Source organism: Anneissia japonica, unplaced genomic scaffold (assembly GCF_011630105.1).
Source record: "Anneissia japonica isolate Jap-2015-1 unplaced genomic scaffold, ASM1163010v1 scaffold287711_len853857_cov187, whole genome shotgun sequence".
Taxonomy (NCBI): Eukaryota; Metazoa; Echinodermata; class Crinoidea; order Comatulida; family Comatulidae; genus Anneissia; species Anneissia japonica.
Window position 1 is genome coordinate 408,675 of NW_022753410.1, and position 8,108 is coordinate 416,782.

At 33.8% G+C, this 8,108-nt stretch overlaps 1 long non-coding RNA gene across 1 annotated transcript; it reads right to left on the reverse strand.

Annotated features, from left to right (window-relative positions):
* Positions 1-1,030: 1,030 nt before the first annotated feature.
* On the reverse strand, positions 1,031-2,352 carry LOC117122847. The gene is made up of 2 exons (XR_004447759.1): positions 2,250-2,352; positions 1,031-1,539 (listed from the first exon to the last, which is right to left on the reverse strand). It is a non-coding gene; the product is annotated as an uncharacterized LOC117122847 (long non-coding RNA).
* Between the last annotated feature and the right edge of the window lie 5,756 nt (positions 2,353-8,108).

Sequence of the window (8,108 nt, forward strand, 5' to 3'; positions counted from 1 at the left end):
AGCCTAAGTTACGGTTGGGAATTTGGAGACATTATCGTCGTCGTCAAATGTTCAATGCACACATTCGGACAATAGATGATTTATGATATCTGTTTTGTATAGAAAGTAATCTGAAACCCATAAAATATCAGTTCAGGCATTCATTTATCTGTCTGTGGAAAATATATATATCCCGGTTTTAGTATCCCTGTTTTAGTATTGTAGGGGTTCAGAAGGCTTTACAGTATAACTAATCCCCGTATTTCTGAAAGATTGCTGATTAAAATGTAAAATATTTAAGATTTTATATTCATTACATTCTCAAATGTTATGTAAATCTCATATATCCCAAAATTACGTTATATTCATGCACCGAAGTAGAAAGTTTAACTTAATAATTTTGATATGTTTTATGTTGACTGGTTTTTAATGATATTATTACAGTCTAATATGACCACAACATAAAAAAGTCCTCTCCTTTAAACATCTAACCTACTAAACTTTGGGTATCTCAATATACATGTATATTTCCTTAAATCAAGGATGTCCACTCGTTAAATTAGTATATATAGTATAGAGAATTTTGTTTGTCAATCTCAGACATCCAAATTATAGGAAATTACGTTTTATGCCACCTATTAAGAACCATGGTCCCGGACGTTTGGAGTCCATAGGAGGTCGGCCTTACCCACACCATAACCAGAACCAGTTAACCAGACCAATCAATTTTAGTAACGTGTCAGTGAATTAAGTATTTACGTAAATACTAAACTTACCTGACTGCGTGCGTGCGATCATAGGATCGCGTCGGCAGTGAGTGCATGGATTTACATGAATTTCCAGAGTAAAATTTCTTAAAGGGGTGGCAGGCTGGAAAACGCTGGAAAACAAATTTCCAAGAGATATCGGGGCACGGAGTGAGGTAATTTTCAATCAGCAACGAGAAAAGGGGTCCGCTTGTATATCCAGTGCCACTCGAGGAAATGCAAGAGATTAAAATTACTAAGCGGACCGCCTGGCAACCATTGGGGTGGTGAACGTACGCCCATTATTTTTTTTTTCTAGAAACGTTTATTCAATCTGAAGTTGGGGTTAACACTATTATCATTCAAAATCTATGTTTTTCTTATATATACAGTAAACAGAACAAGCAGAAAAAAAAACAAGTACGACTTTAACGTCAAATACCACTAGAAATATCTGTACAGTAGCAGTACAATACAGTGAAGTAAGATTTTTTGTTAATATTGTTTATATTCTCAATGACTTTACGACCATATTACTATAATAACCTACGATCGAATTTTCCAAAACTTTATTTAACATTGTAAGCGTTTTTCTCAATTATACCGCTCTTACTCAGGCGTCTATGTAAGCGGTACAGGAATTCAAAAGTATCCAAGTTGTGTAAAACTTTGGATCTCCTCTCCTAATATAGGTGACTATACTTCTGCCCAAATCAGACAGTGCGGTCTTACATTTGCATGACGCTGATGACACGCATTCTGTGCCTGTGCACAGACCTTCCGCAAATTCTTGGTAGGAGTCGTATTTTACAAGCTGTAAAATGAAATATAATAAAATATTATGTTTACAATGACTACAGACTAAATTGGCTGGATATGATTTTGTAAACATCATTTTATACAATTAAAATTTGAATTTATTTTTATACCTATATATTAATAGTAATTTATAACAATGAGACTAAACAGTGGAGATCTCTAGGTCCCCGCTTCAATTCCCATCGCTGGTCTCCTTGCGTTTCAGCTGTTGGCTGAAATGCAAATTTCAATAACGCACCGCCTTTTATATGAGACGTTTAAACGATCACCGGGTCCCGTGTGCAATATGGCCCATTTTCACATTAAAAAACACAGTGCATTCTTCGGAAAAAATAGGAATTGTCACATGGTGTACTGCCCAATAACCACTGAAAGTGTTTACACCGAATAAATCCAATCCAATTTCCAATCCAACGTAGAATAAATTGGGATTCGAACTCGGGATCTTCTACTTATCCAACTGGGTACAGGGGATTTCGTTGGTACTTCAAATACGTTTTGAGGCAATTTTTTACACCCTATACGGTATGCCGAATACCTGTACAATACTAGTAGGTCTATTCGACGCTTCACGACCAGTGTGATACTCAGTTAATTCATTTTATATTAATTTCGTCATCAGTTAGGCAATCAATTTTCAATATCTTTCAAATAATATTATTAATTATAATAATGGTAGTAATAACATAAATATACGCAACGTACCTGTGGAACATATACCACATTGCCAAATCTGTCCAATGCTAGATTGTATCTTTTTACATCGAAGACAGAAGAACATACGTTTATTGTGGTTGAATTGATAAAACTGCAAAAACAAAAACATATATTGAATTTAGTAAAATTTGGCGAATAACCCATAATTGGTAGCTTCAATGTATTGAATTACATATGGGTGTGGTCTATGACTACGTAGAGAGGCGCTAATTATTAGATGAGTTGATTAGTCGAGTGGCTAAGACAGGGGCGTCGCAACCTCCAGCCACTTACTTTCAATGGGGTACTCAACAGGGAAACAGACAACAAAAAGGAACAAGAGAACAAAACAGTCGAGTACGGTAACAATCAAAGAAAAACAAATCAATTTACAATAAAAGCTATACACTTTGCAGTGCCCTATTCCTAAGATTTTTCCTAACTTTAATCTTAATGTTCGCTATGTCTGACATTTTTTTTTATTGTTTTAGGTACTTCGTTCTTTTTCTTTATTGCAGTATATATGAATGTATTGTGAGCAACTGCTTTAAATGTTGGCGCTCTCAAATGTATTTAAATCATTTCACCTATCCCTTTGACTACAAAACTGACAATGGTGTCACCGGACAGACTTTGATTGATCTCAATACCTAGATACTTACCGGATTTACACCCTTGATGGTGTGCCCTTAGTATTTAATCCTAAAATTGTCAACGTTATGTCTACGACTTTCAAATTTAAATGCGATCTGTCATATTGGGTGGAAGGAGACCTGGTTAAATCTACGAGCCATTTGTTGCACATTATTAGATTATTGCTTAATTTCGTTCAAGCAGTTTTAGGATCAGGGTGATTGTATATAATTGCTCTATCGTCTGCATAAAGGAGCATCTTTCAATCATCGTCAGTGGAAGAGGGCATATCATTAGTGTTGACGATAAAAAGAAGGGTACCAAGAAGACACCCTCTGGTAAACCGCACCTATTCTTTTGAAAGTCTAATGTAATACCATTTATATCAACAATTTGTTTACGGGTATAAATAATCTCTGAACCATTTTATTAATAAAATCCCAAGTAAGAGAGCTCATCGCATAACATATTACAATTTACAGAGTCAAAAGCCTTCTGTACGTCAAATAACACCATTCCAGTGAGCTTTATCTTTGACATTTGAATTCTAACATGATCAATTAAGTGTATAAAAACATGTATCAGAAGAAAAATATTTTTGGAACCCGATTTGTAATTTATAAACCAGGTAATTTTCATTCACATAACTAACTACTTGCTCGTGCACCGCTCGTTCTAAAATTTTAGAGAATTATCGATAGCTATCCATAACCCTCACCTCATTATTACGGTGATTGGTATGGTTTCGTCAGATTGGATTGTGTCAGGCGTAACCTGGCGTAGTGGACCTGCAATTTAGCAAACTTTTATCACGAGCCGAAATGTCATTTAATCGCAAATTGAGATATCTCAGTTTTGAATAGAGATATATTTTCATTCTTAATTTGAATAATTTAAGAGCTAATTTGCATATGAACAGTACATGCGACCATGGTGCGGTTATAGATTATCATCCCTTCTATTAATATAATGTTTCTTTAAACATGAATTTGAATAATTTGAGACCTAAATCAAGTATATATGTACATTAGTCACAGAGATATGCAAAGAAGATCAGTGGTCAATTTTAGATTTCCTATCTTTCTTGGGAAAATGTTCGATTAGAGCAAATAGTAGAAAAATGCATGTTCCGAGAAAAGTAATAGCAAATCCCTGCGACCAGCGGTGGCCAAGATATAAGGGAACCGTATATTTTCAACCTAATTTGCATATTTTAGCTAATACGCATGTTTCCGACGCATGGCCGAGGTGGGATTTGTGTAATTTTATCCCCTTATTATATCTAAAAAAAAAAAAAAAAAAAAAAAATCCTATGGTTTGCAATTTATTTACCTAGCCTAATTTAGATTACATCGGAGATCTGGGTTGCTGAGTTTACAATCTGCAATTAATTTGGGAATTTGGCACTCGGTAAATTAGGAATTGACTGATTAGTTCGATGCCAATAATAAAAATAATTTATAACTATCAATATACTATGATCATACAGAAGTACTGGTCTCTTATACACATCTAGATGTGTATAAGAGACAGATACGGTATGCCGAATACCTGTACAGTAAGATTAAAGGTAGTACTTTATATTTATGATGTAATCACATTTTGCTCAAATTTCATGTTATACTCTCTATTTGGCCCCTTTTCTCGAAACCTGGTGATGTGAGTTTACAGCCCTTTTGTGGTCTTGGGTCACATATATATACACATATTATATTATATATACATATATATATACATATACATATATATGTATATATATGTATATACAAGGCATAACATTTGCCGATTTTATCGTCTGCAACTATATTAGTACTAATTGATAACTAATTAGGGTTACTGGAATTTTCAAGATTTCTGTACCATCTTTTAAGAATCGAGGTGTTATTTTATTGGAACCCGTGCTTTTGAAAGAATTAAGGTTTTTTTCATTCATTAGGCCCTATAAATGAAATCCTTGTCGACTGAATTAAGTTTAATACTCGTTGCAAATCGTGTTTCAGATATAATGGCCAAAGCATGCTGAAATGTAAAAAATGTTGAAATCTATTTTATTGCACTAAACTAACTTCTATATATCTATAAATCAGGATATTCTCTTATTTCCTCCATTTTCAATGTCAAAACAACATTTTTTTTTACAGTTTGGTGATAGTTTCTGCCTGAGAAATGCCCGAAATCATGAACTTTGAAGGCTGATTTCTCAAATAATGTTTTTTAAATAGCTGCATGTTAAAGGCTTGTAACTTCATAAGGAAATGTCGGATTTAAATTATTCTTTTACCATTGCATAGCTCTAATATTTTAATATTTAATCCTATAAAAATTATATACTATATATAAAATTGATTTTTGCGACGAGTGACTCTATGGGCTTGTCACGAGTGACTGTTTGGGCTTGTCTTTGCCAATATACCGAAATAAATAAATTAAATAAATAAATAAACTAAGTTTGTACGGGATTGGATTAGATTTCAGTTATTATACAAAGAAATGATTGAAAGAATATACAACACTGTAGAATCGCCTATTATATATACTGCAGAACAAATTGAATATCTAGTCCGCGGTATCATATTTGAAGAGGACACGTAGGACTTTGTAGGACTACGACCGTTGTCCCAGTTAATCCTATAAAATTTATATACTATATATAAAATTGATTTTTGCGACGAGTGACTCTATGGGCTTGTCACGAGTGACTGTTTGGGCTTGTCTTTGCCAATATACCGAAATAAATAAATTAAATAAATTAATAAACTAAGTTTGTACGGGATTGGATTAGATTTCAGTTATTATACAAAGAAATGATTGAAAGAATATACAACACTGTAGAATCGCCTATTATATATACTGCAGAACAAATTGAATATCTAGTCCGCGGTATCATATTTGAAGAGGACACGTAGGACTTTGTAGGACTACGACCGTCGTCCCAGTGTACGCTGACTAGCCACTACCGGAATCAACACCTGATGAAGCAACGTATATAGATATAAACATGTGCTGTCTTTTAACTACCCTCCCATGGCAAAAGGGCATAACTGACAATTTGCTGTTTTGGAGATATTAAGCAAAACGTGTAGGCCTAATCTATTTAGCCCTAAAATGTGTTTTAGTATTTGATTTCATGGTTAATGTATTCAAATAGGCAAATAATGTCTCTTCCAGTGTAGCACACATTTTTTCTATAAATATTGATTTTTGCACTCAAAATGTCAGTTATGCCCTTTTGCCGTGGGTTTTCTGATTCAAGCATGTTGACAAACTTTGGCAAAAGGATATACGTACCCATTTTAGTTCCTTTCAACGCAATTTTGAGTCAGGTTATTAAAAAATAACATTCAATATATAATTTCATATGTTAGTCATGTATAAACTATAAAATAAATGTACAATAATACCAAAGAAACGCATTAAATAATAAATACTAAAATTACAAACGATTAAAAACCCATGTATAGGCTAACCAAGTATACAAACAAGAAAATGAATTAACATTAGTAAGCTGTTATGTATCAACAAAGCTTTTTTGGCTCAAGGTGCTAGATCGAGGACCCTGTGGGTAGGGGCCCTTATGGGCCCCTAGGGGTCTGGGGCCCCGCATAAGAGCGCATAGGTGTTACGTCACTGCGTGAAGGATGCATGCGTATATGAAATAGAACTGCTGTTTAGTTAGAATGCGCGTATGGACGTGTTTGTGTCAAGAATCATACTATTTAACCAATTTCTATTTACAAATTGTGAGTACACAAACAGTAAGAATAATAAAAAATATTACAACTTAACATGCAACCTTCATTATAACAAGGGAGAATGCTCTCTTCTGATTGGTTGGCTGTTGAAAGAACGTCACGCTTCACTATATCACAGTCTATCTTTGCAGTTACGCCCTTTTGCCTTGGGAATTTACTGAAAATTGTGTAGTTATGCCCTTTCGCCATGCCCCTATCTAGCCCGGGGGACACTTTTTTACAATTTTTTTTGTGTCAACATGTGTAACAAGATGTACTGACCCCACTAGGCTATATAACTCATTTTCGCCAAAAAATGTCAGTGCCCTTTTGCCATGGGGGGGGGGCAGTATAGTGATAACAATAACGAGCAATAATACTTTGAAGTACCGATAGCTATCCATAACTCTCACCTTATTACGGTGGTGATTGGTACCGTATGGTTTCGTCAGATCGGATTGTATATAGATAAGTCGACATGGCGTGGCGGACCTGCAATTTTGCAAACTTGTATGACAAGCCAAAATCAAATTATTATAATGCTTCAACTTAATTATATAAAAACTTCAACTTAATTTGCTTATTAAATTTAGCTTACTGGCATATGTTTCCCACGTTTGACCAGGGTGGGATTTATATAATTTCATCCCCTCATTATATATCTGCTTGTTTGAAAAAGAAAAACAGTTGTTTGCTTAGCCAAGATATCTCTTCGCAAATTTTAGAGTAAGTACATTCTGGCATTCGTCATATTGGGATTCGGGGTTGTTGAGTCTACGATCTGTTATTCGGCAAACTGAGCTTCAGGAAAGTGGCGTCGGCAACTTGGCATACGGTAAATTGGAATATGACAAACTAGTTTGATGCTATTGAGAATTATTTATAGCTACTAAAAGCTACAATTAATGCAACCGAGTGACAGTTTGTCATATATACCGGTATATCCGTGGGAGAAAGAATGTTGAATAACGATCTTTTTAGACTGATAAATAAATAGAAAAAGGATCTTGTTTTCTCTTTACATAATAGTCAGTTGATAGTTGCTTACACAAAGCCTGAATTTGTTGTGATTTCCGCTTCAATTCAACAGTAGATTTCCCCGAAAATCTCAACATTGTTACCCAAACCAGTTATGTAATTGCACCAACCATGGAGAAATACTATTATATTAATTTATGCATCACCGCACTTTCTTTATAACCCAGAAATACACAAACATTCGAATTAGTGTCAATATTAAAGACAATGACTATATTTAATATATATATATATATATATATATATCATGATATATATGATATATATTTATATATATATATGTATATATATACATGTATACATGTATATATGTATATATGTATACACATATATATTTATATATATACATACATATATATGTATATGTATACATATATATATATATACATATATACATTTCCACGTATTACAAAATTACAAAAAAATGGGTAGGTCGGTAGGATATTATTGCTATTATTACTATTAT